The following is a 27073-nucleotide window of genomic DNA, read 5'->3' as shown; positions in this document are numbered from 1 at the left end:
TTTCCCGTCATTCATTGCTCTACCATCCAAAACAAGAGTGTGTGAACGCCGCCACTTCCTCGATGGCTGACGGTGCCTACAATGCATAACCCAAGAATCCAGTGCCTTTGGCCGCGCGCGGCTGCCTTCCGTCCTTCCGTCATCACATCTCCTGCAAAAAGCCACCCGTCTTTTGCTTGTTCTTTCACAGAAAAGATCAGGGGAGAGCGCGAACGCAGTCCCCCACTACCAGAAATTATGCAGTCGAGATTCCCACATTTGGGGAATTCGCAGGGGTCAGCACAACCGGAGTGCAATGGCTGAGCCTCGCCCTGGGTGAACCACCTTCTTGATCATGGTATCTCCCCTGCCAGGTAAGTATGAGTTGGAAGTGTCGGGTCCAGGGGGGTGACTCCTAGACACAGCACTCTGGCTGACGGTGCCTACAATGCATAACCCCAGAATCCAGTGCCTTTGGCCGCGGCTCCCCTCCGTCCGTCACCACATCTCCTGCAACGCTGAAAACACTGCCGCAGTTTAACTCGGGTTTGTGGTGCACACACTCTCTTTCCTTTTCCCGTCATTCATTGCTCTACCAACCAAAACAAGAGTGTGTGAACGCCGCCACTTTCTCGATGGCTGACGATGCCTACAATGCATAACCCCAGAATCCAGTGCCTTTGGCCGCGCACGGCTGCCTTCCGTCCGTCATCACATCTCCTGCAAAAAGCCACCCGCCTTTTGCTTGTTCTTTCACAGAAAAGATCAGGGGAGAGCTCGAACGCAGTCCCCCACTACCAGAAATTATGCAGTCGAGATTCCCACATTTGGGGAATTCGCAGGGGTCAGCACAACCGGAGTGCAATGGCTGAGCCTCGCCCTGGGTGAACCACCTTCTTGATCATGGTATCTCCCCTGCCAGGTAAGTATGAGTTGGAAGTGTCGGGTCCAGGGGGGTGACTCCTAGACACAGCACTCTGGCTGACGGTGCCTACAATGCATAACCCCAGAATCCAGTGCCTTTGGCCGCGGCTCCCCTCCGTCCGTCACCACATCTCCTGCAACGTTGAAAACACTGCCGCAGTTTAACTCGGGTTTGTGGTGCACACACTCTCTTTCCTTTTCCCGTCATTCATTGCTCTACCAACCAAAACAAGAGTGTGTGAACGCCGCCACTTTCTCGATGGCTGACGGTGCCTACAATGCATAACCCCAGAATCCAGTGCCTTTGGCCGCGCGCGGCTCCCTTCCGTCAGTCATCACATCTCCTGCAAAAAGCCACCCGCTTTTTGCTTGTTCTTTCACAGAAAAGATCAGGGGAGAGCGCGAACGCAGTCCCCCACTACCAGAAATTATGCAGTCGAGATACCCACATTTGGGGAATTCGCAGGGGTCAGCACAACCGGAGTGCAATGGCTGAGCCTCGCCCTGGGTGAACCACCTTCTTGATCATGGTATCTCCCCTGCCAGGTAAGTATGAGTTGGAAGTGTCGGGTCCAGGGGGGTGACTCCTAGACACAGCACTCTGGCTGACGGTGCCTACAATGCATAACCCCAGAATCCAGTGCCTTTGGCCGCGGCTCCCCTCGGTCCGTCACCACATCTCCTGCAAAAAGCCACCCGGGAAGCTCTTTCTGTCTCTGACAAGGCGAAGCCAGGCAGCCGCTGCGCCAAAGCCTAAGACCTAAGCATGCTGGTGATGGAAGAATGCCTTGCGCATATTTCTTGCAAAGAGAAAGAACCACATCAATGAGGAGGGCAAATAATACACTTTCCTTCCGTCTCAAAGGCCACGCCCATTCCCCGCTGCCAGGACTCCCGGGTGCTCTGCATTACTGAACCCAGCTTCACAGAGCGCACCAGCGGCTGCCGTACACAAACGCCGCCACTTTCTCGATAGGCTGCAAAGTTAGACGCGCCTCAAAGTCAATTTTTCCGCACTCCCTTTGACTCCAAGGGGGCGCGGTTTTGCACGCCATCCCTCCGCCGCAGTTGACCAGAAAGTGGCCTTTACCCGAGGGACGCCTTTTGCTTGTTCTTTCACAGAAAAGATCAGGGGAGAGCGCGAACGCAGTCCCCCACTACCAGAAATTATGCAGTCGAGATTCCCACATTTGGGGAATTCGCAGGGGTCAGCACAACCGGAGTGCAATGGCTGAGCCTCGCCCTGGGTGAACCACCTTCTTGATCATGGTATCTCCCCTGCCAGGTAAGTATGAGTTGGAAGTGTCGGGTCCAGGGGGGTGACTCCTAGACACAGCACTCTGGCTGACGGTGCCTACAATGCATAACCCCAGAATCCAGTGCCTTTGGCCGCGGCTCCCCTCCGTCCGTCACCACATCTCCTGCAACGTTGAAAACACTGCCGCAGTTTAACTCGGGTTTGTGGTGCACACACTCTCTTTCCTTTTCCCGTCATTCATTGCTCTACCAACCAAAACAAGAGTGTGTGAACGCCGCCACTTCCTCGATGGCTGACGGTGCCTACAATGCATAACCCAAGAATCCAGTGCCTTTGGCCGCGCGCGGCTGCCTTCCGTCCTTCCGTCATCACATCTCCTGCAAAAAGCCACCCGTCTTTTGCTTGTTCTTTCACAGAAAAGATCAGGGGAGAGCGCGAACGCAGTCCCCCACTACCAGAAATTATGCAGTCGAGATTCCCACATTTGGGGAATTCGCAGGGGTCAGCACAACCGGAGTGCAATGGCTGAGCCTCGCCCTGGGTGAACCACCTTCTTGATCATGGTATCTCCCCTGCCAGGTAAGTATGAGTTGGAAGTGTCGGGTCCAGGGGGGTGACTCCTAGACACAGCACTCTGGCTGACGGTGCCTACAATGCATAACCCCAGAATCCAGTGCCTTTGGCCGCGGCTCCCCTCCGTCCGTCACCACATCTCCTGCAACGCTGAAAACACTGCCGCAGTTTAACTCGGGTTTGTGGTGCACACACTCTCTTTCCTTTTCCCGTCATTCATTGCTCTACCAACCAAAACAAGAGTGTGTGAACGCCGCCACTTTCTCGATGGCTGACGATGCCTACAATGCATAACCCCAGAATCCAGTGCCTTTGGCCGCGCACGGCTGCCTTCCGTCCGTCATCACATCTCCTGCAAAAAGCCACCCGCCTTTTGCTTGTTCTTTCACAGAAAAGATCAGGGGAGAGCGCGAACGCAGTCCCCCACTACCAGAAATTATGCAGTCGAGATTCCCACATTTGGGGAATTCGCAGGGGTCAGCACAACCGGAGTGCAATGGCTGAGCCTCGCCCTGGGTGAACCACCTTCTTGATCATGGTATCTCCCCTGCCAGGTAAGTATGAGTTGGAAGTGTCGGGTCCAGGGGGGTGACTCCTAGACACAGCACTCTGGCTGACGGTGCCTACAATGCATAACCCCAGAATCCAGTGCCTTTGGCCGCGGCTCCCCTCCGTCCGTCACCACATCTCCTGCAACGTTGAAAACACTGCCGCAGTTTAACTCGGGTTTGTGGTGCACACACTCTCTTTCCTTTTCCCGTCATTCATTGCTCTACCAACCAAAACAAGAGTGTGTGAACGCCGCCACTTTCTCGATGGCTGACGGTGCCTACAATGCATAACCCCAGAATCCAGTGCCTTTGGCCGCGCGCGGCTCCCTTCCGTCAGTCATCACATCTCCTGCAAAAAGCCACCCGCTTTTTGCTTGTTCTTTCACAGAAAAGATCAGGGGAGAGCGCGAACGCAGTCCCCCACTACCAGAAATTATGCAGTCGAGATACCCACATTTGGGGAATTCGCAGGGGTCAGCACAACCGGAGTGCAATGGCTGAGCCTCGCCCTGGGTGAACCACCTTCTTGATCATGGTATCTCCCCTGCCAGGTAAGTATGAGTTGGAAGTGTCGGGTCCAGGGGGGTGACTCCTAGACACAGCACTCTGGCTGACGGTGCCTACAATGCATAACCCCAGAATCCAGTGCCTTTGGCCGCGGCTCCCCTCGGTCCGTCACCACATCTCCTGCAAAAAGCCACCCGGGAAGCTCTTTCTGTCTCTGACAAGGCGAAGCCAGGCAGCCGCTGCGCCAAAGCCTAAGACCTAAGCATGCTGGTGATGGAAGAATGCCTTGCGCATATTTCTTGCAAAGAGAAAGAACCACATCAATGAGGAGGGCAAATAATACACTTTCCTTCCGTCTCAAAGGCCACGCCCATTCCCCGCTGCCAGGACTCCCGGGTGCTCTGCATTACTGAACCCAGCTTCACAGAGCGCACCAGCGGCTGCCATACACAAACGCCGCCACTTTCTCGATAGGCTGCAAAGTTAGACGCGCCTCAAAGTCAATTTTTCCGCACTCCCTTTGACTCCAAGGGGGCGCGGTTTTGCACGCCATCCCTCCGCCGCAGTTGACCAGAAAGTGGCCTTTACCCGAGGGACGCCTTTTGCTTGTTCTTTCACAGAAAAGATCAGGGGAGAGCGCGAACGCAGTCCCCCACTACCAGAAATTATGCAGTCGAGATTCCCACATTTGGGGAATTCGCAGGGGTCAGCACAACCGGAGTGCAATGGCTGAGCCTCGCCCTGGGTGAACCACCTTCTTGATCATGGTATCTCCCCTGCCAGGTAAGTATGAGTTGGAAGTGTCGGGTCCAGGGGGGTGACTCCTAGACACAGCACTCTGGCTGACGGTGCCTACAATGCATAACCCCAGAATCCAGTGCCTTTGGCCGCGGCTCCCCTCCGTCCGTCACCACATCTCCTGCAAAAAGCCACCCGGGAAGCTTTTTCTGTCTCTGACAAGGCGAAGCCAGGCAGCCGCTGCGCCAAAGCCTAAGACCTAAGCATGCTGGTGATGGAAGAATGCCTGGCGCATATTTCTTGCAAAGAGAAAGAACCACATCAATGAGGAGGGCAAATAATACACTTTTCTTCCGTCTCAAAGGCCACGCCCATTTCCCGCTGCCAGGCCTCCCGGGTGCTCTGCATTACTGAACCCAGCTTCACAGAGCACACCAGCGGCTGCCGTACACAAACGCCGCCACTTTCTCGATAGGCTGCAAAGTTAGACGCGCCTCAAAGTCAATTTTTCCGCACTCCCTTTGACTCCAAGGGGGCGCGGTTTTGCACGCCATCCCTCCGCCGCAGTCGACCAGAAAGTGGCCTTTACCCGAGGGACGCCTTTTGCTTGTTCTTTCACAGAAAAGATCAGGGGAGAGTGCGAACGCAGTCCCCCACTACCAGAAATTATGCAGTCGAGATTCCCACATTTGGGGAATTCGCAGGGGTCAGCACAACCGGAGTGCAATGGCTGAGCCTCGCCCTGGGTGAACCACCTTCTTGATCATGGTATCTCCCCTGCCAGGTAAGTATGAGTTGGAAGTGTCGGGTCCAGGGGGGTGACTCCTAGACACAGCACTCTGGCTGACGGTGCCTACAATGCATAACCCCAGAATCCAGTGCCTTTGGCCGCGGCTCCCCTCCGTCCGTCACCACATCTCCTGCAACGTTGAAAACACTGCCGCAGTTTAACTCGGGTTTGTGGTGCACACACTCTCTTTCCTTTTCCCGTCATTCATTGCTCTACCAACCAAAACAAGAGTGTGTGAACGCCGCCACTTCCTCGATGGCTGACGGTGCCTACAATGCATAACCCAAGAATCCAGTGCCTTTGGCCGCGCGCGGCTGCCTTCCGTCCTTCCGTCATCACATCTCCTGCAAAAAGCCACCCGTCTTTTGCTTGTTCTTTCACAGAAAAGATCAGGGGAGAGCGCGAACGCAGTCCCCCACTACCAGAAATTATGCAGTCGAGATTCCCACATTTGGGGAATTCGCAGGGGTCAGCACAACCAGAGTGCAATGGCTGAGCCTCGCCCTGGGTGAACCACCTTCTTGATCATGGTATCTCCCCTGCCAGGTAAGTATGAGTTGGAAGTGTCGGGTCCAGGGGGGTGACTCCTAGACACAGCACTCTGGCTGACGGTGCCTACAATGCATAACCCCAGAATCCAGTGCCTTTGACCGCGGCTCCCCTCCGTCCGTCACCACATCTCCTGCAATGCTGAAAACACTGCCGCAGTTTAACTCGGGTTTGTGGTGCACACACTCTCTTTCCTTTTCCCGTCATTTATTGCTCTACCAACCAAAACAAGAGTGTGTGAACGCCGCCACTTTCTCGATGGCTGACGATGCCTACAATGCATAACCCCAGAATCCAGTGCCTTTGGCCGCGCACGGCTGCCTTCCGTCCGTCATCACATCTCCTGCAAAAAGCCACCCGCCTTTTGCTTGTTCTTTCACAGAAAAGATCAGGGGAGAGCGCGAACGCAGTCCCCCACTACCAGAAATTATGCAGTCGAGATTCCCACATTTGGGGAATTCGCAGGGGTCAGCACAACCGGAGTGCAATGGCTGAGCCTCGCCCTGGGTGAACCACCTTCTTGATCATGGTATCTCCCCTGCCAGGTAAGTATGAGTTGGAAGTGTCGGGTCCAGGGGGGTGACTCCTAGACACAGCACTCTGGCTGACGGTGCCTACAATGCATAACCCCAGAATCCAGTGCCTTTGGCCGCGGCTCCCCTCCGTCCGTCACCACATCTCCTGCAACGTTGAAAACACTGCCGCAGTTTAACTCGGGTTTGTGGTGCACACACTCTCTTTCCTTTTCCCGTCATTCATTGCTCTACCAACCAAAACAAGAGTGTGTGAACGCCGCCACTTTCTCGATGGCTGACGGTGCCTACAATGCATAACCCCAGAATCCAGTGCCTTTGGCCGCGCGTGGCTCCCTTCCGTCAGTCATCACATCTCCTGCAAAAAGCCACCCGCTTTTTGCTTGTTCTTTCACAGAAAAGATCAGGGGAGAGCGCGAACGCAGTCCCCCACTACCAGAAATTATGCAGTCGAGATACCCACATTTGGGGAATTCGCAGGGGTCAGCACAACCGGAGTGCAATGGCTGAGCCTCGCCCTGGGTGAACCACCTTCTTGATCATGGTATCTCCCCTGCCAGGTAAGTATGAGTTGGAAGTGTCGGGTCCAGGGGGGTGACTCCTAGACACAGCACTCTGGCTGACGGTGCCTACAATGCATAACCCCAGAATCCAGTGCCTTTGGCCGCGGCTCCCCTCCGTCCGTCACCACATCTCCTGCAACGCTGAAAACACTGCCGCAGTTTAACTCGGGTTTGTGGTGCACACACTGTCTTTCCTTTTCCCGTCATTCATTGCTCTACCAACCAAAACAAGAGTGTGTGAACGCCGCCACTTTCTCGATGGCTGACGGTGCCTACAATGCATAACCCCAGAATCCAGTGCCTTTGGCCGCGCGCGGCTCCCTTCCGTCCGTCATCACATCTCCTGCAAAAAGCCACCTGCCTTTTGCTTGTTCTTTCACAGAAAAGATCAGGGGAGAGCGCGAACGCAGTCCCCCACTACCAGAAATTATGCAGTCGAGATTCCCACATTTGGGGAATTCGCAGGGGTCAGCACAACCGGAGTGCAATGGCTGAGCCTCGCCCTGGGTGAACCACCTTCTTGATCATGGTATCTTCTCTGCCAGGTAAGTATGAGTTGGAAGTGTCGTGTCCAGGGGGGTGACTCCTAGACACAGCACTCTGGCTGACGGTGCCTACAATGCATAACCCCAGAATCCAGTGCCTTTGGCCGCGGCTCCCCTCCGTCCGTCACCACATCTCCTGCAAAAAGCCACCCGGGAAGCTCTTTCTGTCTCTGACAAGGCGAAGCCAGGCAGCCGCTGCGCCAAAGCCTAAGACCTAAGCATGCTGGTGATGGAAGAATGCCTTGCGCATATTTCTTGCAAAGAGAAAGAACCACATCAATGAGGAGGGCAAATAATACACTTTCCTTCCGTCTCAAAGGCCACGCCCATTTCCCGCTGCCAGGACTCCCGGGTGCTCTGCATTACTGAACCCAGCTTCACAGAGCGCACCAGCGGCTGCCGTACACAAACGCCGCCACTTTCTCGATAGGCTGCAAAGTTAGACGCGCCTCAAAGTCAATTTTTCCGCACTCCCTTTGACTCCAAGGGGGCGCGGTTTTGCACGCCATCCCTCCGCCGCAGTCGACCAGAAAGTGGCCTTTACCCGAGGGACGCCTTTTGCTTGTTCTTTCACAGAAAAGATCAGGGGAGAGCGCGAACGCAGTCCCCCACTACCAGAAATTATGCAGTCGAGATTCCCACATTTGGGGAATTCGCAGGGGTCAGCACAACCGGAGTGCAATGGCTGAGCCTCGCCCTGGGTGAACCACCTTCTTGATCATGGTATCTCCCCTGCCAGGTAAGTATGAGTTGGAAGTGTCGGGTCCAGGGGTTGACTCCTAGACACAGCACTCTGGCTGACGGTGCCTACAATGCATAACCCCAGAATCCAGTGCCTTTGGCCGCGGCTCCCCTCCGTCCGTCACCACATCTCCTGCAACGTTGAAAACACTGCCGCAGTTTAACTCGGGTTTGTGGTGCACACACTCTCTTTCCTTTTCCCGTCATTCATTGCTCTACCAACCAAAACAAGAGTGTGTGAACGCCGCCACTTTCTCGATGGCTGACGGTGCCTACAATGCATAACCCCAGAATCCAGTGCCTTTGGCCGCGCGCGGCTCCCTTCCGTCCGTCATCACATCTCCTGCAAAAAGCCACCCGCCTTCTGCTTGTTCTTTCACAGAAAAGATCAGGGGAGAGCGCGAACGCAGTCCCCCACTACCAGAAATTATGCAGTCGAGATTCCCACATTTGGGGAATTCGCAGGGGTCAGCACAACCGGAGTGCAATGGCTGAACCTCGCCCTGGGTGAACCACCTTCTTTATCATGGTATCTCCCCTGCCAGGTAAGTATGAGTTGGAAGTGTCGGGTCCAGGGGGGTGACTCCTAGACACAGCACTCTGGCTGACGGTGCCTACAATGCATAACCCCAGAATCCAGTGCCTTTGGCCGCGGCTCCCCTCCGTCCGTCACCACATCTCCTGCAAAAAGCCACCCGGGAAGCTCTTTCTGTCTCTGACAAGGCGAAGCCAGGCAGCCGCTGCGCCAAAGCCTAAGACCTAAGCATGCTGGTGATGGAAGAATGCCTTGCGCATATTTCTTGCAAAGAGAAAGAACCACATCAATGAGGAGGGCAAATAATACACTTTCCTTCCGTCTCAAAGGCCACGCCCATTTCCCGCTGCCAGGACTCCCGGGTGCTCTGCATTACTGAACCCAGCTTCACAGAGCGCACCAGCGGCTGCCGTACACAAACGCCGCCACTTTCTCGATAGGCTGCAAAGTTAGACGCGCCTCAAAGTCAATTTTTCCGCACTCCCTTTGACTCCAAGGGGGCGCGGTTTTGCACGCCATCCCTCCGCCGCAGTCGACCAGAAAGTGGCCTTTACCCGAGGGACGCCTTTTGGTTGTTCTTTCACAGAAAAGATCAGGGGAGAGCGCGAACGCAGTCCCCCACTACCAGAAATTATGCAGTCGAGATTCCCACATTTGGGGAATTCGCAGGGGTCAGCACAACCGGAGTGCAATGGCTGAGCCTCGCCCTGGGTGAACCACCTTCTTGATCATGGTATCTCCCCTGCCAGGTAAGTATGAGTTGGAAGTGTCGGGTCCAGGGGTTGACTCCTAGACACAGCACTCTGGCTGACGGTGCCTACAATGCATAACCCCAGAATCCAGTGCCTTTGGCCGCGGCTCCCCTCCGTCCGTCACCACATCTCCTGCAACGTTGAAAACACTGCCGCAGTTTAACTCGGGTTTGTGGTGCACACACTCTCTTTCCTTTTCCCGTCATTCATTGCTCTACCAACCAAAACAAGAGTGTGTGAACGCCGCCACTTTCTCGATGGCTGACGGTGCCTACAATGCATAACCCCAGAATCCAGTGCCTTTGGCCGCGCGCGGCTCCCTTCCGTCCGTCATCACATCTCCTGCAAAAAGCCACCCGCCTTCTGCTTGTTCTTTCACAGAAAAGATCAGGGGAGAGCGCGAACGCAGTCCCCCACTACCAGAAATTATGCAGTCGAGATTCCCACATTTGGGGAATTCGCAGGGGTCAGCACAACCGGAGTGCAATGGCTGAGCCTCGCCCTGGGTGAACCACCTTCTTGATCATGGTATCTCCCCTGCCAGGTAAGTATGAGTTGGAAGTGTCGGGTCCAGGGGGGTGACTCCTAGACACAGCACTCTGGCTGACGGTGCCTACAATGCATAACCCCAGAATCCAGTGCCTTTGGCCGCGGCTCCCCTCCGTCCGTCACCACATCTCCTGCAAAAAGCCACCCGGGAAGCTCTTTCTGTCTCTGACAAGGCGAAGCCAGGCAGCCGCTGCGCCAAAGCCTAAGACCAAAGCATGCTGGTGATGGAAGAATGCCTTGCGCATATTTCTTGCAAAGAGAAAGAACCACATCAATGAGGAGGGCAAATAATACACTTTTCTTCCGTCTCAAAGGCCACGCCCATTTCCCGCTGCCAGGCCTCCCGGGTGCTCTGCATTACTGAACCCAGCTTCACAGAGCACACCAGCGGCTGCCGTACACAAACGCCGCCACTTTCTCGATAGGCTGCAAAGTTAGACGCGCCTCAAAGTCAATTTTTCCGCACTCCCTTTGACTCCAAGGGGGCGCGGCTTTGCACGCCATCCCTCCGCCGCAGTCGACCAGAAAGTGGCCTTTACCCGAGGGACGCCTTTTGCTTGTTCTTTCACAGAAAAGATCAGGGGAGAGCGCGAACGCAGTCCCCCACTACCAGAAATTATGCAGTCGAGATTCCCACATTTGGGGAATTCGCAGGGGTCAGCACAACCGGAGTGCAATGGCTGAGCCTCGCCCTGGGTGAACCACCTTCTTGATCATGGTATCTCCCCTGCCAGGTAAGTATGAGTTGGAAGTGTCGGGTCCAGGGGTTGACTCCTAGACACAGCACTCTGGCTGACGGTGCCTACAATGCATAACCCCAGAATCCAGTGCCTTTGGCCGCGGCTCCCCTCCGTCCGCCACCACATCTCCTGCAACGTTGAAAACACTGCCGCAGTTTAACTCGGGTTTGTGGTGCACACACTCTCTTTCCTTTTCCCATCATTCATTGCTCTACCAACCAAAACAAGAGTGTGTGAACGCCGCCACTTTCTCGATGGCTGATGGTGCCTACAATGCATAACCCCAGAATCCAGTGCCTTTGGCCGCGCGCGGCTCCCTTCCGTCCGTCATCACATCTCCTGCAAAAAGCCACCCGCCTTTTGCTTGTTCTTTCACAGAAAAGATCAGGGGAGAGCGCGAACGCAGTCCCCCACTACCAGAAATTATGCAGTCGAGATTCCCACATTTGGGGAATTCGCAGGGGTCAGCACAACCGGAGTGCAATGGCTGAGCCTCGCCCTGGGTGAACCACCTTCTTGATCATGGTATCTCCCCTGCCAGGTAAGTATGAGTTGGAAGTGTCGGGTCCAGGGGGGTGACTCCTAGACACAGCACTCTGGCTGACGGTGCCTACAATGCATAACCCCAGAATCCAGTGCCTTTGGCCGCGGCTCCCCTCCGTCCGTCACCACATCTCCTGCAACGCTGAAAACACTGCCGCAGTTTAACTCGGGTTTGTGGTGCACACACTCTCTTTCCTTTTCCCGTCCTTCATTGCTCTACCAACCAAAACAAGAGTGTGTGAACGCCGCCACTTTCTCGATGGCTGACGGTGCCTACAATGCATAACCCCAGAATCCAGTGCCTTTGGCCGCGCGCCGCTCCCTTCCGTCCGTCATCACATCTCCTGCAAAAAGCCACCAGCCTATGGCTTGTTCTTTCACAGAAAAGATCAGGGGAGAGCGCGAACGCAGTCCCCCACTACCAGAAATTATGCAGTCGAGATTCCCACATTTGGGGAATTCGCAGGGGTCAGCACAACCGGAGTGCAATGGCTGAGCCTCGCCCTGGGTGAACCACCTTCTTGATCATGGTATCTCCCCTGCCAGGTAAGTATGAGTTGGAAGTGTCGGGTCCAGGGGGGTGACTCCTAGACACAGCACTCTGGCTGACGGTGCCTACAATGCATAACCCCAGAATCCAGTGCCTTTGGCCGCGGCTCCCCTCCGTCCGTCACCACATCTCCTGCAAAAAGCCACCCGGGAAGCTCTTTCTGTCTCTGACAAGGCGAAGCCAGGCAGCCGCTGCGCCAAAGCCTAAGACCTAAGCATGCTGGTGATGGAAGAATGCCTTGCGCATATTTCTTGCAAAGAGAAAGAACCACATCAATGAGGAGGGCAAATAATACACTTTCCTTCCGTCTCAAAGGCCACGCCCATTTCCCGCTGCCAGGACTCCCGGGTGCTCTGCATTACTGAACCCAGCTTCACAGAGCGCACCAGCGGCTGCCGTACACAAACGCCGCCACTTTCTCGATAGGCTGCAAAGTTAGACGCGCCTCAAAGTCAATTTTTCCGCACTCCCTTTGACTCCAAGGGGGCGCGGTTTTGCACGCCATCCCTCCGCCGCAGTCGACCAGAAAGTGGCCTTTACCCGAGGGACGCCTTTTGCTTGTTCTTTCACAGAAAAGATCAGGGGAGAGCGCGAACGCAGTCCCCCACTACCAGAAATTATGCAGTCGAGATTCCCACATTTGGGGAATTCGCAGGGGTCAGCACAACCGGAGTGCAATGGCTGAGCCTCGCCCTGGGTGAACCACCTTCTTGATCATGGTATCTCCCCTGCCAGGTAAGTATGAGTTGGAAGTGTCGGGTCCAGGGGGGTGACTCCTAGACACAGCACTCTGGCTGACGGTGCCTACAATGCATAACCCCAGAATCCAGTGCCTTTGGCCGCGGCTCCCCTCCGTCCGTCACCACATCTCCTGCAACGCTGAAAACACTGCCGCAGTTTAACTCGGGTTTGTGGTGCACACACTCTCTTTCCTTTTCCCGTCATTCATTGCTCTACCAACCAAAACAAGAGTGTGTGAACGCCGCCACTTTCTCGATGGCTGACGGTGCCTACAATGCATAACCCCAGAATCCAGTGCCTTTGGCCGCGCGCGGCTCCCTTCCGTCCGTCATCACATCTCCTGCAAAAAGCCACCCGCCTTTTGCTTGTTCTTTCACAGAAAAGATCAGGGGAGAGCGCGAACGCAGTCCCCCACTACCAGAAATTATGCAGTCGAGATTCCCACATTTGGGGAATTCGCAGGGGTCAGCACAACCGGAGTGCAATGGCTGAGCCTCGCCCTGGGTGAACCACCTTCTTGATCATGGTATCTCCCCTGCCAGGTAAGTATGAGTTGGAAGTGTCGGGTCCAGGGGGGTGACTCCTAGACACAGCACTCTGGCTGACGGTGCCTACAATGCATAACCCCAGAATCCAGTGCCTTTGGCCGCGGCTCCCCTCCGTCCGTCACCACATCTCCTGCAACGCTGAAAACACTGCCGCAGTTTAACTCGGGTTTGTGGTGCACACACTCTCTTTCCTTTTCCCGTCATTCATTGCTCTACCAACCAAAACAAGAGTGTGTGAACGCCGCCACTTTCTCGATGGCTGACGGTGCCTACAATGCATAACCCCAGAATCCAGTGCCTTTGGCCGCGCGCGGCTCCCTTCCGTCCGTCATCACATCTCCTGCAAAAAGCCACCAGCCTATGGCTTGTTCTTTCACAGAAAAGATCAGGGGAGAGCGCGAACGCAGTCCCCCACTACCAGAAATTATGCAGTCGAGATTCCCACATTTGGGGAATTCGCAGGGGTCAGCACAACCGGAGTGCAATGGCTGAGCCTCGCCCTGGGTGAACCACCTTCTTGATCATGGTATCTCCCCTGCCAGGTAAGTATGAGTTGGAAGTGTCGGGTCCAGGGGGGTGACTCCTAGACACAGCACTCTGGCTGACGGTGCCTACAATGCATAACCCCAGAATCCAGTGCCTTTGGCCGCGGCTCCCCTCCGTCCGTCACCACATCTCCTGCAAAAAGCCACCCGGGAAGCTCTTTCTGTCTCTGACAAGGCGAAGCCAGGCAGCCGCTGCGCCAAAGCCTAAGACCTAAGCATGCTGGTGATGGAAGAATGCCTTGCGCATATTTCTTGCAAAGAGAAAGAACCACATCAATGAGGAGGGCAAATAATACACTTTCCTTCCGTCTCAAAGGCCACGCCCATTTCCCGCTGCCAGGACTCCCGGGTGCTCTGCATTACTGAACCCAGCTTCACAGAGCGCACCAGCGGCTGCCGTACACAAACGCCGCCACTTTCTCGATAGGCTGCAAAGTTAGACGCGCCTCAAAGTCAATTTTTCCGCACTCCCTTTGACTCCAAGGGGGCGCGGTTTTGCACGCCATCCCTCCGCCGCAGTCGACCAGAAAGTGGCCTTTACCCGAGGGACGCATTTTGCTTGTTCTTTCACAGAAAAGATCAGGGGAGAGCGCGAACGCAGTCCCCCACTACCAGAAATTATGCAGTCGAGATTCCCACATTTGGGGAATTCGCAGGGGTCAGCACAACCGGAGTGCAATGGCTGAGCCTCGCCCTGGGTGAACCACCTTCTTGATCATGGTATCTCCCCTTCCAGGTAAGTATGAGTTGGAAGTGTCGGGTCCAGGGGGGTGACTCCTAGACACAGCACTCTGGCTGACGGTGCCTACAATGCATAACCCCAGAATCCAGTGCCTTTGGCCGCGGCTCCCCTCCGTCCGTCACCACATCTCCTGCAACGTTGAAAACACTGCCGCAGTTTAACTCGGGTTTGTGGTGCACACACTCTCTTTCCTTTTCCCGTCATTCATTGCTCTACCAACCAAAACAAGAGTGTGTGAACGCCGCCACTTTCTCGATGGCTGACGGTGCCTACAATGCATAACCCCAGAATCCAGTGCCTTTGGCCGCGCGCGGCTGCCTTCCGTCCGTCCATCATCACATCTCCTGCAAAAAGCCACCCGCCTTTTGCTTGTTCTTTCACAGAAAAGATCAGGGGAGAGCGCGAACGCAGTCCCCCACTACCAGAAATTATGCAGTCGAGATTCCCACATTTGGGGAATTCGCAGAGATCAGCACAACCGGAGTGCAATGGCTGAGCCTCGCCCTGGGTGAACCACCTTCTTGATCATGGTATCTCCCCTGCCAGGTAAGTATGAGTTGGAAGTGTCGGGTCCAGGGGGGTGACTCCTAGACACAGCACTCTGGCTGACGGTGCCTACAATGCATAACCCCAGAATCCAGTGCCTTTGGCCGCGGCTCCCCTCCGTCCGTCACCACATCTCCTGCAAAAAGCCACCCGGGAAGCTCTTTCTGTCTCTGACAAGGCGAAGCCAGGCAGCCGCTGCGCCAAAGCCTAAGACCTAAGCATGCTGGTGATGGAAGAATGCCTTGCGCATATTTCTTGCAAAGAGAAAGAACCACATCAATGAGGAGGGCAAATAATACACTTTCCTTCCGTCTCAAAGGCCACGCCCATTTCCCGCTGCCAGGACTCCCGGGTGCTCTGCATTACTGAACCCAGCTTCACAGAGCGCACCAGCGGTTGCCGTACACAAACGCCGCCACTTTCTCGATAGGCTGCAAAGTTAGACGCGCCTCAAAGTCAATTTTTCCGCACTCCCTTTGACTCCAAGGGGGCGCGGTTTTGCACGCCATCCCTCCGCCGCAGTCGACCAGAAAGTGGCCTTTACCCGAGGGACGCCTTTTGCTTGTTCTTTCACAGAAAAGATCAGGGGAGAGCGCGAACGCAGTCCCCCACTACCAGAAATTATGCAGTCGAGATTCCCACATTTGGGGAATTCGCAGGGGTCAGCACAACCGGAGTGCAATGGCTGAGCCTCGCCCTGGGTGAACCACCTTCTTGATCATGCTATCTCCCCTTCCAGGTAAGTATGAGTTGGAAGTGTCGGGTCCAGGGGGGTGACTCCTAGACACAGCACTCTGGCTGACGGTGCCTACAATGCATAACCCCAGAATCCAGTGCCTTTGGCCGCGGCTCCCCTCCGTCCGTCACCACATCTCCTGCAACGTTGAAAACACTGCCGCAGTTTAACTCGGGTTTGTGGTGCACACACTCTCTTTCCTTTTCCCGTCATTCATTGCTCTACCAACCAAAACAAGAGTGTGTGAACGCCGCCACTTTCTCGATGGCTGACAGTGCCTACAATGCATAACCCCAGAATCCAGTGCCTTTGGCCGCACGCAGCTGCCTTCCGTCCATCCGTCATCACATCTCCTTCAAATAGCCACCCGCCTTTTGCTTGTTCTTTCACAGAAAAGATCAGGGGAGAGCGCGAACGCAGTCCCCCACTACCAGAAATTATGCAGTCGAGATTCCCACATTTGGGGAATTCGCAGGGGTCAGCACAACCGGAGTGCAATGGCTGAGCCTCGCCCTGGGTGAACCACCTTCTTGATCATGGTATCTCCCCTGCCAGGTAAGTATGAGTTGGAAGTGTCGGGTCCAGGGGGTTGACTCCTAGACACAGCACTCTGGCTGACGGTGCCTACAATGCATAACCCCAGAATCCAGTGCCTTTGGCCGCGGCTCCCCTCCGTCCGTCACCACATCTCCTGCAACGCTGAAAACGCTGCCGCAGTTTAACTCGGGTTTGTGGTGCACACACTCTCTTTCCTTTTCCCGTCATTCATTGCTCTACCAACCAAAACAAGAGTGTGTGAACGCCGCCACTTTCTCGATGGCTGACGGTGCCTACAATGCATAACCCCAGAATCCAGTGCCTTTGGCCGCGGCTCCCCTCCGTCCGTCACCACATCTCCTGCAAAAAGCCACCCGGGAAGCTCTTTCTGTCTCTGACAAGGCGAAGCCAGGCAGCCGCTGCGCCAAAGCCTAAGACCTAAGCATGCTGGTGATGGAAGAATGCCTTGCGCATATTTCTTGCAAAGAGAAAGAACCACATCAATGAGGAGGGCAAATAATACACTTTCCTTCCGTCTCAAAGGCCACGCCCATTTCCCGCTGCCAGGACTCCCGGGTGCTCTGCATTACTGAACCCAGCTTCACAGAGCGCACCAGCGGCTGCCGTACACAAACGCCGCCACTTTCTCGATAGGCTGCAAAGTTAGACGCGCCTCAAAGTCAATTTTTCCGCACTCCCTTTGACTCCAAGGGGGCGCGGTTTTGCACGCCATCCCTCCGCCGCAGTCGACCAGAAAGTGGCCTTTACCCGAGGGACGCCTTTTGCTTGTTCTTTCACAGAAAAGATCAGGGGAGAGCGCGAACGCAGTCCCCCACTACCAGAAATTATGCAGTCGAGATTCCCACATTTGGGGAATTCACAGGGGTCAGCACAACCGGAGTGCAATGGCTGAGCCTCGCCCTGGGTGAACCACCTTCTTGATCATGGTATCTCCCCTGCCAGGTAAGTATGAGTTGGAAGTGTCGGGTCCAGGGGGTTGACTCCTAGACACAGCACTCTGGCTGACGGTGCCTACAATGCATAACCCCAGAATCCAGTGCCTTTGGCCGCGGCTCCCCTCCGTCCGTCACCACATCTCCTGCAAAAAGCCACCCGGGAAGCTTTTTCTGTCTCTGACAAGGCGAAGCCAGGCAGCCGCTGCGCCAAAGCCTAAGACCTAAGCATGCTGGTGGTGGAAGAATGCCTTGCGCATATTTCTTGCAAAGAGAAAGAACCACATCAATGAGGAGGGCAAATAATACACTTTCCTTCCGTCTCAAAGGCCACGCCCATTTCCCGCTGCCAGGACTCCCGGGTGCTCTGCATTACTGAACCCAGCTTCACAGAGCGCACCAGCGGCTGCCGTACACAAACGCCGCCACTCTCTCAATAGGCTGCAAAGTTAGACGCGCCTCAAAGTCAATTTTTCCACACTCCCTTTGACTCCAAGGGGGCGCGGTTTTGCACACCATCCCTCCGCCGCAGTCGACCAGAAAGTGGCCTTTACCCGAAGGACGCCTTTTGCTTGTTCTTGTTCTTTTCACATAAAAGATCGGGTCCAGGGGGGTGACTCCTAGACACAGCACTCTGGCTGACGGTGCCTACAATGCATAACCCCAGAATCCAGTGCCTTTGGCCGCGGCTCCCCTCCGTCCGTCACTACATCTCCTGCAAAAAGCCACCCAGTCGACCAGAACGTGGCCTCACCTCGCCCTGATCCCATCCAGAATCGTGTCATTGCTTTTGTCTTGGGGTTTCCGGATGGGTCTGTAGCTATTTTGAGGTGCAGTGTTGTGTATCTACTTCCTAAAAACAGATATAGATCGGGCACTCCTTTTCCTCCTTTTTCTTTTGGCTTCTTCATGATCTCTCTTCTTAGCCTTTCCCACTTCGAGCCCCACAGAAAATAAAAGATGGCTCGGTCCAGATCTAAAAGCACTCTCCTAGGTGGGATAAAAACAGAACTGATCAGTAAAAGCAAAGGTAAAATCACTGCTTTAATGATTAAAACCTTTTCTTCAATGGTCAGTCCTCTAAGTCCCCAGTACTAGGGTACTGGGGACTTAGAGGACTGACCTAGTACTTTCCCTACCACGTCTGGCCAATTTGTTCTCCCTCCCCCTTCCCTGTCAAATTTAATCCCCAGTATTTTCTGGTCAGTCTGGGTCATAGTCAAAGGGAGTCTTGTCGTCTCAGTCGTTGTCCATGGTCCATAAAACTGGGCTTGGGTCTTGCCTCTGTTTAATTTAGACCCAGAGGCCCGTCCAAACCAGTCAGTCAAGTCCAGCGTCCTGTTAACAGATAAAAGTGCATAAAATGTTCACGTCGTCCATATATAAAACACACTTGGTGACAAGTCCCCCGCTCCCTGGAACTCCCACCCCATTGATCCGTTGGTCCCTTCTCAAGACCTACGCCAGTGGTTCTATACAGGTGACACAGAGGAGGGCAGATAACGGACAACCCTGACGGACGCCGCAGTTGATATCGACTGCTTTTGTCAGATGCCCGTTAACGACGAATTTGCTGGTAATGCCCCGGTACAGCAGTCCCACCCAAGCTATAAACCTCTCTGGGAACCCCATTTTTAGCAGTACCTGGAAAAGGTACTGGTGCGAGACCCGATCAAAGGCTTTCTCAAAATCTAGATTGAGTACTACTAGCCGGATGTTTCTGTCTCTCGCATAACAGATGGTGTCTCGGATCAGTACGAGGCTGTCGGTGATCTTCCTCCCCGGGATGGCACAGGCTTGATCCGGGTGAATCACCTCTTCTAAAACCAAGGACATACGTGATGCTAAAACTTTACTAAAAAGTTTGCAGTCAAAGTTTAAAAGTGTGATAGGTCTCCAGTTCTTCAGGTCGGTCTTGTCTTTGTTTTTGTGAAGAAGAGTCACTATCCCTACTCTAAAACTGTCAGGAAGTCGGTAAAAACGCTCAAAATCCATAAAAACAGTAAGCAAGTCAGGTGCTAAAATGTCCCAAAAAGTCAGATAAAATTCCAAGGGAAGTCCATCTTGTCCTGGGGACTTCCCTTTCTTAAAACTCATAAGACATTTATTTAACTCAAAAATACTAAAATCTTGGGATAAAAGCGCACTGTCCTTTACTGTGTTTTCAATGAATTTTAAGACTTCAGTCATGGTGTCCATTTCAATGTTTTTTTCTTTGTACAATTCTCCATAAAAATTTTCAACCGTTTCATTAATCTCTTCCATTGTGTTAGCCGTGCACCCATTGTCTTTTCTTAGTTTTAAAATGTTCCCCCCTTTATTTAAAATTTTCTTGAAGAAATATCAAGTGCACTTCTCCCCCTCTTCTATTTCCCGTTCCCTGCTCCTTAAAATGACACCCTTACTTTTATTTCTGCTAAAACCGACATCTCTGTTTTAATTTGTTTAATCTCCTCATTAAAATCCATTCCATTTTGATTTAGTTTAAAATAGCGCTGTAGTTTTTGCAGTCCCATCATGCGTCTGTCTTCTTTACTCTTTTTTCTCTTACCTGCTTTTCTAAAGAAAGTCTGGGTCTTTCCCTTCACCATTTCCCATCAGTGTGCACGTGAATCGTAAAAGTCTTGAAGGGTCTGCCACTCTTGGTACTGCTCCCTGTATTGACTAATGAGCTCCTTATCTTCTAACAGGGAGCAGTTGAGTTTCCACAGACCACTTCCTAATGTCACACCCGAAGAGAGTGAAAGGGTGCAGGAAAGCATTAGGTGATCGGAAAAGAAAACAGGGGTCAATCTAGCATCGGTTGGTGGGCAGTCCCGTGTAAAAATATAGTCGATGCGAGAGGCTCTGGTGCCATCACCACTGAACCAGGTGAAGCCTTCCTCTCTGGGATGCATGGTTTTAAAACAGTCCTGGAGTTTAAAATCCTTGCAAATGCCCTGTAATAAAACCGATGTTTTATCCACTTTAAAATTATCCCCTGCTCCTTTTCTATCATTTCTACTTAAAATACAGTTAAAATCACTCCCTACAACTAATGGTGCCCTACCTAGCATGTGGAACTGCAGGTCTTCTAAAAGGTCATACCTGTCATTCTTCTCATTAAAGCCATAAATATTTAAAAGGTTAAAATCCTGTCCCATAAAAGTCAAATGTGTTAAAAGTGCCTGACCGTCTCTCACCACAGTGCTGCCCTTCACCAGAACTTGAGGATTTTTTATTAAAATGGCCACTCCATCGTTCTTGTTTTGATTTGACCCGCTCCATATTGATGATTTGGCCACATATCCTCCCACTGTCTGTACTGTTTTAAAAAAGGTAGGCCACATTCCTGTATTAAAAACACATCTGACTTAAAAGAATGAAGAAAGGATAAAACACTTTGGGCTCTAACTCTCGACTTCACACTTCTCACATTGATGGTTGAGAAGGTGAGTGTCATGAGTATGGTTAAAAACAACAGGTATGAAATTTTAAAAGACTGAAAAGGAGATTAAAACATTAAAATACCTTTAAAAAGTAAAACAAATGTTAGGCAATTTCTTGTGAATGTAGCTCTTCCTTCACTCCCACTGGTGAAGAGTGAAGGGGTTGAGCTCCATTCCCCGACCGGACTCTGGGGGTTGGCCTTGGACACAGTGTCGCATTTAATTTTGAGTCTCTAGGGGTTGATTGCAGAGCTATTATTAAAAACGAGACCTCATTTGGTGAACCGGAGGGGAAGACTCTGGGTTCCTCCACAGATGAACTGTCTGAGAAAATCCCAACTCTTCCCCTCTTCTCTGAGACTACAGGAGACTCAGAGGACAATTCTGATGCAGGCCTCTTTGATTGCTGGGCTGCGGGGAGGGGGGCATCCTCGCTGTCTTCTTGTGATTGGACTTCTTCACATTCAGAGCTAGCTCCGCCCTCTGCCTGCATCACCCCATCCTCCACAGAACTCTCCACTGGTGGGGCTATTGCAGGCCCCTCCCCCACTCCCGCCTCACCTGATTCATCTCCTCCAATCACAGGATTTGGCGGGAGATTTGAATTTTCCTGCCCAGCCTCTTCTGGTAGCTCTCTTAACAGTTCAGCTTGTCCGCCATTTTTCACATTTTCCATTTGCTTTGCTGCCTTCAATTTGTTGGCAAAAGACTTGGGGCAATCTCTGAAGAGGTGGTTTGATTCTCCACAAAGATTACACCGTCTGCCATTGGAGCACTCCTCAAAGGTGTGCCCAATTTCTCTACATTTCCCACAAACAATCTGCTGGCATGCTTCTGCCAGGTGCCCATGCTCACCACACTTGCGGCAGAGCTTGGGCTGACCCTGGTAGTGAATATAGCCCCTGTTTTCTCCCAGAACTACCATGGATGGCAGATGTTTCAAGCCCTGGAAGCCTTGGGGGTCCTGCCATTGTTGGATGGGGACCCTCCAAGCGCAATTCCAGATGCCATCCTCATCTCTCACTTTCGTAGCCTGGCCTTTTACAGTGCAATATCTCCCCAGCCACAAACAAATGTCCTCTGCATTCACTGTCTCATTGAACATCCTAACAATAACCGTTTTCAAAGCATTATCAGTCAGTTTCTCAACATTGAAAGCAGAAAACTGGGGTTTCACATTTTCAAAGCGTGTCCAGAACTCTCTTAGCAAAACAGCAGATCGAAAACTTACATCAAAGCCTTTGTTGTTCGGCAAGGTCAATATACAATTCAGGTCCTCTGGTTTAAAGTTCAATGTTTTCTGAACTAGCTTCCGGGAAAAGTCTAGTCTTGACATCCCTAGAAGCTTTCCATCTCTCTCTTGGAAGATAAAACGGACACTGTGGTGCCTCCGCATGCCGGCATGGGGGGCCGACATGGTGGAGGCACCACAAGTTAAAACAACTAAAACCTTTAAAAGTGCCAATAAATATGCTAAAAGGCTAAAAAAATACCAATAAATAACTAAAATACCTTAAAACCAACCAAAGTAAAGGAAAATAAAAGAGACTTACCTTTCTGTTTGGCTTGGTCAAGGTGTTACTTACCGCAGAGTACAGTTAGACAGTCCTCTGAGCCAATGAATTCCTATTTGTGCAAGATGTACAACTACAAGTGGAGTTGAAATACTTTACACAAGGAATGAAGAGAATATCCTCCCAAGCAGTAGTAACAAATTAATGCCACAACAGGCAAGAATTTTTACCACCAACAGGAGGCGACCGCAGTCTTAGCCAAAAGGCCGAGAAGCGATGAACCCTTGCGGTCTGCCGCCCGCGGTGCCCTCCTGCACAGGTCTCGCTCGTCACGGCGCAGTCGTTTCAAAGGGCTCCAAGAACGACTTCTGCTTAGCGGCTCCGCCCAGGTGCTCCTGGACGCAGCCGCACGCCTCGTTGAGGATAGCTGCTTGGCTTTTCACAAACACACGAGGCTCTGCCAAACTGCAAAGCCTGCCAAAAATAGGTTTAACTCGTGGGTGTTCCTCTCCACGGAAGTCTTTAGTAAAAGGCGAAAGACTTGTACGTTATGAAGAGAAACCAGAGTAAGTACGGCCCGCTCCTCAACAGCAGCCGAAAGACCCCAGTCGTCCCAGTCACCACCCTCACGGTGAGGCTCCCTTGGCTTGCCGCGTACCAAATCCCAGGCCACACCCGTTTCCCCCATCACGGGCTCTATCCGATCACAAATTCTGTGATATTAAGGACTGGCTGTCAGACGCAGGCTACCAAAACACAGAAATACTCAGGCGCCCGCATGCGCTCCATGGCTCCAGCAGGGAAGACGCAGTGCAGATCCAAGGGGTATTTTGGACCTATCGCAGCGCACGGCGACTTTCCCTCTTTGTCATGTTTGTCTGTCAACCAGACGTGCAAATCTCACGTTGTACGCTGCACTTTTGCCCCAGTTGTCATAGCTGACATATATACGCTCATTTGAGATGGGGAGCGTCATAAAGGCTGCTCTTCCACTCTCCCAAGCCATAAACGCTGCTGCCATCCGCTTTGACTGACGACAGTGACAGCTTGCACGCTGAGCCCTGCCGCTTTCCTCCGAGCACTTGGCTTTCCACAAAGCAAAGAGAAGGGTGCACCGTTCCCGGCGGCACTGCAATACCGGGTCGATGCGTGGAGTGAACGGAGCAAGCCCCTCTTTCAGCTCCAGGTGCTAAAAATCCGCTTAATACTTTGTCCCCGTATAGAGGACATATCAGATATTAAACTGATAAGAACAGATACTACACTTGATCTTAGCCAAAAGGCCGAGAAGCGATGAACCCTTGCGGTCTGCCGCCCGCGGTGCCCTCCTGCACAGGTCTCGCTCATCGCGGCGCAGTCGTTTCAAACGGCTCCAAGAACGACTTCTGCTTAGCGGCTCCGCCCAGATGCTCCTTGACGCAGCCGCACGCCTCGTTGAGGACAGCTGCTTGGCTTTTCACAAACACACGAGGCTCTGCCGAACTGCAAAGCCTGCCAAAAATAGGTTTAACTCGTGGGTGTTCCTCTCCACGGAAGTCTTTAGTAAAAGGCAAAAGACTTGTACGTTATGAAGAGAAACCAGAGTAAGTACGGCCCGCTCCTCAACAGCAGCCGAAAGACCCCAGTCGTCCCAGTCAACACCCTCACGGTGAGGCTCCCTTGGCTTGCCGCGTACCAAATCCCAGGCCACACCCGTTTCCCCCATCACGGGCTCTATCCGATCGCAATGCTGAGATATTAAGGACTGGCTGTCAGACGCAGGCTACCAAAACACAGAAATACTCAGGCGCCCGCATGCGCTCCATGGCAGGGAAGATGCAGCGCAGATCCAAGGGGTATTTTGGACCTATCGCAGCGCACGGCGACTTTCCCTCTTTGTCATGTTTGTCTGTCAACCAGACATGCAAATCTCACGTTGTACGCTGCACTTTTGCCCCAGTTGTCATAGCTGACATATATACGCTCATTTGAGATGGGGAGCGTCATAAAGGCTGCTTTTCCACTCTCCCAAGCCATAAACGCTGCTGCCATCCGCTTTAACTGACGACAGTGAGAGCTTGCACGCTGAGCCCTGCCGCTTTCCTCCGAGCACTTGGCTTTCCACAAAGCAAAGAGAAGGGTGCACCGTTCCCGGCGGCACTGCAATACCGGGTCGATGCGTGGAGTGAACGGAGCAAGCCCCTCTTTCAGCTCCAGGTGCTAAAAATCCGTTTAATACTTTGTCCCCGTATAGAGGACATATCAGATATTAAACTGATAAGAACAGATACTACACTTGATCTTAGCCAAAAGGCTGAGAAGCGATGAACCCTTGCGGTCTGCCGCCCTCGGTGCCCTCCTGCACAGGACTCGCTCGTCGCGGCGCAGTCGTTTCAAAGGGCTCCAAGAACGACTTCTGCTTAGCGGCTCCGCCCAGGTGCTCCTTGACGCAGCCGCACGCCTCGTTGAGGACAGCTGCTTGGCTTTTCACAAACACACGAGGCTCTGCCAAACTGCAAAGCCTGCCAAAAATAGGTTTAACTCGTGGGTGTTCCTCTCCACGGAAGTCTTTAGTAAAAGGCGAAAGACTTGTACGTTATGAAGAGAAACCAGAGTAAGTACGGCCCGCTCCTCAACAGCAGCCGAAAGACCCCAGTCGTCCCAGTCACCACCCTCACGGTGAGGCTCCCTTGGCTTGCCGCGTACCAAATCCCAGGCCACACCCGTTTCCCCCATCACGGGCTCTATCCGATCGCAAATTCTGAGATATTAAGGACTGGCTGTCAGACGCAGGCTACCAAAACACAGAAATACTCAGGCGCCCGCATGCGCTCCATGGCTCCAGCAGGGAAGACGCAGCGCAGATCCAAGGGGTATTTTGGACCTATCGCAGCGCACGGCGACTTTCCCTCTTTGTCATGTTTGTCTGTCAACCAGACGTGCAAATCTCACGTTGTACGCTGCACTTTTGCCCCAGTTGTCATAGCTGACATATATACGCTCATTTGAGATGGGGAGCGTCATAAAGGCTGCTTTTCCACTCTCCCAAGCCATAAACGCTGCTGCCATCCGCTTTGACTGACGACAGTGACAGCTTGCACGCTGAGCCCTGCCGCTTTCCTCCGAGCACTTGGCTTTCCACAAAGCAAAGAGAAGGGTGCACCGTTCCCGGCGGCACTGCAATACCGGGTCGATGCGTGGAGTGAACGGAGCAAGCCCCTCTTTCAGCTCCAGGTGCTAAAAATCCATTTAATACTTTGTCCCCGTATAGAGGACATATCAGATATTAAACTGATAAGAACAGATACTACACTTGATCTTAGCCAAAAGGCCGAGAAGCGATGAACCCTTGCGGTCTGCCGCCCGCGGTGCCCTCCTGCACAGGTCTCGCTCGTCGCGGCGCAGTCGTTTCAAACGGCTCCAAGGACGACTTCTGCTTAGCGGCTCCGCCCAGGTGCTCCTTGACGCAGCCGCACGCCTCGTTGAGGACAGCTGCTTGGCTTTTCACAAACACACGAGGCTCTGCCGAACTGCAAAGCCTGCCAAAAATAGGTTTAACTCGTGGGTGTTCCTCTCCACGGAAGTCTTTAGTAAAAGGCGAAAGACTTGTACGTTATGAAGAGAAACCAGAGTAAGTACGGCCCGCTCCTCAACAGCAGCCGAAAGACCCCAGTCGTCCCAGTCACCACCCTCACGGTGAGGCTCCCTTGGCTTGCCGCGTACCAAATCCCAGGCCACACCCGTTTCCCCCATCACGGGCTCTATCCTATCGCAAATTCTGAGATATTAAGGACTGGCTGTCAGACGCAGGCTACCAAAACACAGAAATACTCAGGCGCCCGCATGCGCTCCATGGCTCCAGCAGGGAAGACGCAGCGCAGATCCAAGGGGTATTTTGGACCTATCGGCGACTTTCCCTCTTTGTCATGTTTGTCTGTCAACCAGACGTGCAAATCTCACGTTGTACGCTGCACTTTTGCCCCAGTTGTCATAGCTGACATATATACGCTCATTTGAGATGGGGAGCGTCATAAAGGCTGCTTTTCCACTCTCCCAAGCCATAAACGCTGCTGCCATCCGCTTTGACTGACGACAGTGACAGCTTGCACGCTGAGCCCTGCCGCTTTCCTCCGAGCACTTGGCTTTCCACAAAGCAAAGAGAAGGGTGCACCGTTCCCGGCGGCACTGCAATACCGGGTCGATGCGTGGAGTGAACGGAGCAAGCCCCTCTTTCAGCTCCAGGTGCTAAAAATCCGTTTAATACTTTGTCCCCGTATAGAGGACATATCAGATATTAAACTGATAAGAACAGATACTACACTTGATCTTAGCCAAAAGGCAGAGAAGCGATGAACCCTTGCGGTCTGCCGCCCGCGGTCCCCTCCTGCACAGGTCTCGCTCGTCGTGGCGCAGTCGTTTCAAATGGCTCCAAAAACGACTTCTGCTTAGCGGCTCCGCCCAGGTGCTCCTTGACGCAGCCGCACGCCTCGTTGAGGACAGCTGCTTGGCTTTTCACAAACACACGAGGCTCTGCCGAACTGCAAAGCCTGCCAAAAATAGGTTTAACTCGTGGGTGTTCCTCTCCACGGAAGTCTTTAGTAAAAGGCGAAAGACTTGTACGTTATGAAGAGAAACCAGAGTAAGTACGGCCCGCTCCTCAACAGCAGCCGAAAGACCCCAGTCGTCCCAGTCACCACCCTCACGGTGAGGCTCCCTTGGCTTGCCGCGTACCAAATCCCAGGCCACACCCGTTTCCCCCATCACGGGCTCTATCCGATCGCAAATTCTGAGATATTAAGGACTGGCTGTCAGACGCAGGCTACCAAAACACAGAAATACTCAGGCGCCCGCATGCGCTCCATGGCTCCAGCAGGGAAGACGCAG

The 27073-nt window shown here is 53.2% G+C and overlaps 37 non-coding genes across 37 annotated transcripts; all 37 read right to left on the bottom strand.

Annotated features, from left to right (window-relative positions):
* Positions 1-197: 197 nt before the first annotated feature.
* LOC137190068 (U1 spliceosomal RNA) lies at positions 198-361 on the bottom strand. The gene has a single exon (XR_010929907.1). It is a non-coding gene; the product is annotated as a U1 spliceosomal RNA (small nuclear RNA).
* Positions 362-745: 384 nt separating this feature from the next.
* Positions 746-909, bottom strand: LOC137189950 (U1 spliceosomal RNA). The gene has a single exon (XR_010929790.1). It is a non-coding gene; the product is annotated as a U1 spliceosomal RNA (small nuclear RNA).
* A 384-nt stretch (positions 910-1293) lies between these two features.
* LOC137189937 (U1 spliceosomal RNA) lies at positions 1294-1457 on the bottom strand. The gene has a single exon (XR_010929778.1). It is a non-coding gene; the product is annotated as a U1 spliceosomal RNA (small nuclear RNA).
* Positions 1458-2032: 575 nt separating this feature from the next.
* LOC137190057 (U1 spliceosomal RNA) lies at positions 2033-2196 on the bottom strand. Its single transcript, XR_010929896.1, has one exon. It is a non-coding gene; the product is annotated as a U1 spliceosomal RNA (small nuclear RNA).
* Positions 2197-2584: 388 nt separating this feature from the next.
* LOC137190045 (U1 spliceosomal RNA) lies at positions 2585-2748 on the bottom strand. Its single transcript, XR_010929884.1, has one exon. It is a non-coding gene; the product is annotated as a U1 spliceosomal RNA (small nuclear RNA).
* Positions 2749-3132: 384 nt separating this feature from the next.
* On the bottom strand, positions 3133-3296 carry LOC137190034 (U1 spliceosomal RNA). The gene has a single exon (XR_010929872.1). It is a non-coding gene; the product is annotated as a U1 spliceosomal RNA (small nuclear RNA).
* Positions 3297-3680: 384 nt separating this feature from the next.
* LOC137189936 (U1 spliceosomal RNA) lies at positions 3681-3844 on the bottom strand. The gene has a single exon (XR_010929777.1). It is a non-coding gene; the product is annotated as a U1 spliceosomal RNA (small nuclear RNA).
* A 575-nt stretch (positions 3845-4419) lies between these two features.
* On the bottom strand, positions 4420-4583 carry LOC137190022 (U1 spliceosomal RNA). Its single transcript, XR_010929861.1, has one exon. It is a non-coding gene; the product is annotated as a U1 spliceosomal RNA (small nuclear RNA).
* Positions 4584-5158: 575 nt separating this feature from the next.
* On the bottom strand, positions 5159-5322 carry LOC137189944 (U1 spliceosomal RNA). Its single transcript, XR_010929784.1, has one exon. It is a non-coding gene; the product is annotated as a U1 spliceosomal RNA (small nuclear RNA).
* Positions 5323-5710: 388 nt separating this feature from the next.
* LOC137190324 (U1 spliceosomal RNA) lies at positions 5711-5874 on the bottom strand. Its single transcript, XR_010930151.1, has one exon. It is a non-coding gene; the product is annotated as a U1 spliceosomal RNA (small nuclear RNA).
* Positions 5875-6258: 384 nt separating this feature from the next.
* Positions 6259-6422, bottom strand: LOC137190010 (U1 spliceosomal RNA). The gene has a single exon (XR_010929850.1). It is a non-coding gene; the product is annotated as a U1 spliceosomal RNA (small nuclear RNA).
* A 384-nt stretch (positions 6423-6806) lies between these two features.
* LOC137189935 (U1 spliceosomal RNA) lies at positions 6807-6970 on the bottom strand. Its single transcript, XR_010929776.1, has one exon. It is a non-coding gene; the product is annotated as a U1 spliceosomal RNA (small nuclear RNA).
* A 384-nt stretch (positions 6971-7354) lies between these two features.
* LOC137189951 (U1 spliceosomal RNA) lies at positions 7355-7518 on the bottom strand. Its single transcript, XR_010929791.1, has one exon. It is a non-coding gene; the product is annotated as a U1 spliceosomal RNA (small nuclear RNA).
* Positions 7519-8093: 575 nt separating this feature from the next.
* LOC137189999 (U1 spliceosomal RNA) lies at positions 8094-8257 on the bottom strand. Its single transcript, XR_010929839.1, has one exon. It is a non-coding gene; the product is annotated as a U1 spliceosomal RNA (small nuclear RNA).
* A 383-nt stretch (positions 8258-8640) lies between these two features.
* LOC137189945 (U1 spliceosomal RNA) lies at positions 8641-8804 on the bottom strand. The gene has a single exon (XR_010929785.1). It is a non-coding gene; the product is annotated as a U1 spliceosomal RNA (small nuclear RNA).
* A 575-nt stretch (positions 8805-9379) lies between these two features.
* On the bottom strand, positions 9380-9543 carry LOC137189987 (U1 spliceosomal RNA). The gene has a single exon (XR_010929827.1). It is a non-coding gene; the product is annotated as a U1 spliceosomal RNA (small nuclear RNA).
* A 383-nt stretch (positions 9544-9926) lies between these two features.
* On the bottom strand, positions 9927-10090 carry LOC137189975 (U1 spliceosomal RNA). Its single transcript, XR_010929816.1, has one exon. It is a non-coding gene; the product is annotated as a U1 spliceosomal RNA (small nuclear RNA).
* A 575-nt stretch (positions 10091-10665) lies between these two features.
* LOC137189963 (U1 spliceosomal RNA) lies at positions 10666-10829 on the bottom strand. Its single transcript, XR_010929805.1, has one exon. It is a non-coding gene; the product is annotated as a U1 spliceosomal RNA (small nuclear RNA).
* A 383-nt stretch (positions 10830-11212) lies between these two features.
* Positions 11213-11376, bottom strand: LOC137189952 (U1 spliceosomal RNA). Its single transcript, XR_010929792.1, has one exon. It is a non-coding gene; the product is annotated as a U1 spliceosomal RNA (small nuclear RNA).
* Positions 11377-11760: 384 nt separating this feature from the next.
* LOC137189940 (U1 spliceosomal RNA) lies at positions 11761-11924 on the bottom strand. Its single transcript, XR_010929781.1, has one exon. It is a non-coding gene; the product is annotated as a U1 spliceosomal RNA (small nuclear RNA).
* Positions 11925-12499: 575 nt separating this feature from the next.
* On the bottom strand, positions 12500-12663 carry LOC137189929 (U1 spliceosomal RNA). Its single transcript, XR_010929770.1, has one exon. It is a non-coding gene; the product is annotated as a U1 spliceosomal RNA (small nuclear RNA).
* A 384-nt stretch (positions 12664-13047) lies between these two features.
* On the bottom strand, positions 13048-13211 carry LOC137190386 (U1 spliceosomal RNA). Its single transcript, XR_010930212.1, has one exon. It is a non-coding gene; the product is annotated as a U1 spliceosomal RNA (small nuclear RNA).
* A 384-nt stretch (positions 13212-13595) lies between these two features.
* LOC137190271 (U1 spliceosomal RNA) lies at positions 13596-13759 on the bottom strand. Its single transcript, XR_010930101.1, has one exon. It is a non-coding gene; the product is annotated as a U1 spliceosomal RNA (small nuclear RNA).
* Positions 13760-14334: 575 nt separating this feature from the next.
* On the bottom strand, positions 14335-14498 carry LOC137189947 (U1 spliceosomal RNA). The gene has a single exon (XR_010929787.1). It is a non-coding gene; the product is annotated as a U1 spliceosomal RNA (small nuclear RNA).
* Positions 14499-14886: 388 nt separating this feature from the next.
* On the bottom strand, positions 14887-15050 carry LOC137189943 (U1 spliceosomal RNA). The gene has a single exon (XR_010929783.1). It is a non-coding gene; the product is annotated as a U1 spliceosomal RNA (small nuclear RNA).
* A 575-nt stretch (positions 15051-15625) lies between these two features.
* On the bottom strand, positions 15626-15789 carry LOC137189953 (U1 spliceosomal RNA). The gene has a single exon (XR_010929793.1). It is a non-coding gene; the product is annotated as a U1 spliceosomal RNA (small nuclear RNA).
* A 388-nt stretch (positions 15790-16177) lies between these two features.
* Positions 16178-16341, bottom strand: LOC137190156 (U1 spliceosomal RNA). The gene has a single exon (XR_010929988.1). It is a non-coding gene; the product is annotated as a U1 spliceosomal RNA (small nuclear RNA).
* A 781-nt stretch (positions 16342-17122) lies between these two features.
* LOC137189931 (U1 spliceosomal RNA) lies at positions 17123-17286 on the bottom strand. Its single transcript, XR_010929772.1, has one exon. It is a non-coding gene; the product is annotated as a U1 spliceosomal RNA (small nuclear RNA).
* A 5378-nt stretch (positions 17287-22664) lies between these two features.
* Positions 22665-22780, bottom strand: LOC137190136 (U5 spliceosomal RNA). The gene has a single exon (XR_010929969.1). It is a non-coding gene; the product is annotated as a U5 spliceosomal RNA (small nuclear RNA).
* A 534-nt stretch (positions 22781-23314) lies between these two features.
* LOC137190110 (U2 spliceosomal RNA) lies at positions 23315-23505 on the bottom strand. Its single transcript, XR_010929948.1, has one exon. It is a non-coding gene; the product is annotated as a U2 spliceosomal RNA (small nuclear RNA).
* Positions 23506-23680: 175 nt separating this feature from the next.
* LOC137190274 (U5 spliceosomal RNA) lies at positions 23681-23797 on the bottom strand. The gene has a single exon (XR_010930104.1). It is a non-coding gene; the product is annotated as a U5 spliceosomal RNA (small nuclear RNA).
* A 527-nt stretch (positions 23798-24324) lies between these two features.
* Positions 24325-24515, bottom strand: LOC137190101 (U2 spliceosomal RNA). Its single transcript, XR_010929939.1, has one exon. It is a non-coding gene; the product is annotated as a U2 spliceosomal RNA (small nuclear RNA).
* A 176-nt stretch (positions 24516-24691) lies between these two features.
* LOC137190135 (U5 spliceosomal RNA) lies at positions 24692-24807 on the bottom strand. Its single transcript, XR_010929968.1, has one exon. It is a non-coding gene; the product is annotated as a U5 spliceosomal RNA (small nuclear RNA).
* A 534-nt stretch (positions 24808-25341) lies between these two features.
* LOC137190032 (U2 spliceosomal RNA) lies at positions 25342-25532 on the bottom strand. The gene has a single exon (XR_010929870.1). It is a non-coding gene; the product is annotated as a U2 spliceosomal RNA (small nuclear RNA).
* Positions 25533-25707: 175 nt separating this feature from the next.
* On the bottom strand, positions 25708-25824 carry LOC137190273 (U5 spliceosomal RNA). Its single transcript, XR_010930103.1, has one exon. It is a non-coding gene; the product is annotated as a U5 spliceosomal RNA (small nuclear RNA).
* A 525-nt stretch (positions 25825-26349) lies between these two features.
* On the bottom strand, positions 26350-26540 carry LOC137190100 (U2 spliceosomal RNA). Its single transcript, XR_010929938.1, has one exon. It is a non-coding gene; the product is annotated as a U2 spliceosomal RNA (small nuclear RNA).
* Positions 26541-26715: 175 nt separating this feature from the next.
* LOC137190272 (U5 spliceosomal RNA) lies at positions 26716-26832 on the bottom strand. Its single transcript, XR_010930102.1, has one exon. It is a non-coding gene; the product is annotated as a U5 spliceosomal RNA (small nuclear RNA).
* Between the last annotated feature and the right edge of the window lie 241 nt (positions 26833-27073).

The sequence above is a fragment of the Thunnus thynnus genome, chromosome 9 (assembly GCF_963924715.1).
Source record: "Thunnus thynnus chromosome 9, fThuThy2.1, whole genome shotgun sequence".
Classification (NCBI taxonomy): Eukaryota; Metazoa; Chordata; class Actinopteri; order Scombriformes; family Scombridae; genus Thunnus; species Thunnus thynnus.
This window is presented reverse-complemented; position numbering and strand designations above follow the sequence as displayed.